The sequence below is a fragment of the Apteryx mantelli genome, unplaced genomic scaffold, assembly GCF_036417845.1.
Source record: "Apteryx mantelli isolate bAptMan1 unplaced genomic scaffold, bAptMan1.hap1 HAP1_SCAFFOLD_86, whole genome shotgun sequence".
NCBI lineage: Eukaryota > Metazoa > Chordata > Aves > Apterygiformes > Apterygidae > Apteryx > Apteryx mantelli.
Genome location: NW_027118810.1, coordinates 717,501 through 720,000, shown reverse-complemented (window position 1 = coordinate 720,000; position 2,500 = coordinate 717,501).

Genomic DNA, 2,500 nt, shown 5'->3' with positions numbered 1-2,500 from the left:
ACCGTCGCTGGAGCCCGCCGCCGGCTCCGCGGCTCCGCGCTTCCCGGCACCGGGGACACGCTCCGCGCGGACCGCCTCAGCCCTCTCGCAACTCGGCAACCGTCGCTGGAGCCCGCCGCCGGCTCCGCGGCTCCGCGCTTCCCGGCACCGGGGACACGCTCCGCGCGGACCGCCTCAGCCCTCTCGCAACTCGGCAACCGTCGCTGGAGCCCGCCGCCGGCTCCGCGGCTCCGCGCTTCCCGGCACCGGGGACACGCTCGCCTGGCTGCCGAGAACGTGCCGGGAAAGCGCCGTATCGAACGCGCCGAAAAAAACATTTTGTCAGAGAACCGGAGTCGGGACCGGGCCTTACCTGCCCTCGCAAGCCGCCCTAGGTCGCTCGCAGGCCGGCCACTTAGCGCTGGGGGCGCCCGGGAGTAGAGCTCCGGAACTCAGCGCTTGCTCACCCTCTGCCCTACAGTCGTACCGGTAAGTCAGGCGGCGCCGGAGAGCCGAAGAACAGCCGCCCCTCCTACCGGGGCGGGGCGCGGAAATGGCCGGCCTTTACGATGACGTAACTGGAGGCAGCGCAACAGAGCGACCCCTCTCGCCGCTCCACAGGAAGGCCAGGGAGAACAGGTCTACCGCTTACCACCCGGAAAAGGCGACAAGGGCACGCCGGAGACGAGTAGACCGGCCGGCCGCGGGCGGGGCGGCGACCTCGGCGCGGCCTCCCGGAGCCGGGTAGACCGGGCGGCCGCGGCCCGGAAGGCGGGCCCGCGGGCCGGGCGGCGACCTCGGCGCGGCCTCCCGGAGCCGGGTAGACCGGGCGGCCGCGGCCCGGAAGGCGGGCCCGCGGGCCGGGCGGCGACCTCGGCGCGGCCTCCCGGAGCCGGGTAGACCGGGCGGCCGCGGCCCGGAAGGCGGGCCCGCGGGCCGGGCGGCGACCTCGGCGCGGCCTCCCGGAGCCGGGTAGACCGGGCGGCCGCGGCCCGGAAGGCGGGCCCGCGGGCCGGGCGGCGACCTCGGCGCGGCCTCCCGGAGCCGGGTAGACCGGGCGGCCGCGGCCCGGAAGGCGGGCCCGCGGGCCGGGCGGCGACCTCGGCGCGGCCTCCCGGAGCCGGGTAGACCGGGCGGCCGCGGCCCGGAAGGCGGGCCCGCGGGCGGGGCGGCGACCTCGGCGCGGCCTCCCGGAGCCGGGTAGACCGGGCGGCCGCGGCCCGGAAGGCGGGCCCGCGGGCCGGGCGGCGACCTCGGCGCGGCCTCCCGGAGCCGGGTAGACCGGGCGGCCGCGGCCCGGAAGGCGGGCCCGCGGGCCGGGCGGCGACCTCGGCGCGGCCTCCCGGAGCCGGGTCGACCGGGCGGCCGCGGCCCGGAAGGCGGGCCCGCGGGCCGGGCGGCGACCTCGGCGCGGCCTCCCGGAGCCGGGTAGACCGGGCGGCCGCGGCCCGGAAGGCGGGCCCGCGGGCCGGGCGGCGACCTCGGCGCGGCCTCCCGGAGCCGGGTCGACCGGGCGGCCGCGGCCCGGAAGGCGGGCCCGCGGGCCGGGCGGCGACCTCGGCGCGGCCTCCCGGAGCCGGGTCGACCGGGCGGCCGCGGCCCGGAAGGCGGGCCCGCGGGCCGGGCGGCGACCTCGGCGCGGCCTCCCGGAGCCGGGTCGACCGGGCGGCCGCGGCCCGGAAGGCGGGCCCGCGGGCCGGGCGGCGACCTCGGCGCGGCCTCCCGGAGCCGGGTAGACCGGGCGGCCGCGGCCCGGAAGGCGGGCCCGCGGGCCGGGCGGCGACCTCGGCGCGGCCTCCCGGAGCCGGGTCGACCGGGCGGCCGCGGCCCGGAAGGCGGGCCCGCGGGCGGGGCGGCGACCTCGGCGCGGCCTCCCGGAGCCGGGTCGACCGGGCGGCCGCGGCCCGGAAGGCGGGCCCGCGGGCCGGGCGGCGACCTCGGCGCGGCCTCCCGGAGCCGGGTCGACCGGGCGGCCGCGGCCCGGAAGGCGGGCCCGCGGGCCGGGCGGCGACCTCGGCGCGGCCTCCCGGAGCCGGGTCGACCGGGCGGCCGCGGCCCGGAAGGCGGGCCCGCGGGCCGGGCGGCGACCTCGGCGCGGCCTCCCGGAGCCGGGTCGACCGGGCGGCCGCGGCCCGGAAGGCGGGCCCGCGGGCCGGGCGGCGACCTCGGCGCGGCCTCCCGGAGCCGGGTCGACCGGGCGGCCGCGGCCCGGAAGGCGGGCCCGCGGGCCGGGCGGCGACCTCGGCGCGGCCTCCCGGAGCCGGGTCGACCGGGCGGCCGCGGCCCGGAAGGCGGGCCCGCGGGCCGGGCGGCGACCTCGGCGCGGCCTCCCGGAGCCGGGTCGACCGGGCGGCCGCGGCCCGGAAGGCGGGCCCGCGGGCCGGGCGGCGGCCTCGGCGCGGCCTCCCGGAGCCGGGTAGACCTACTCGCCCCTCCGACACCCCCGCAGCCGGCAGACTCCCCTTTGCCGCGAAGGCGCCCTCCCCGGCCTGGGAGCGCTGGCCGGCGGCTGCCAAGATGG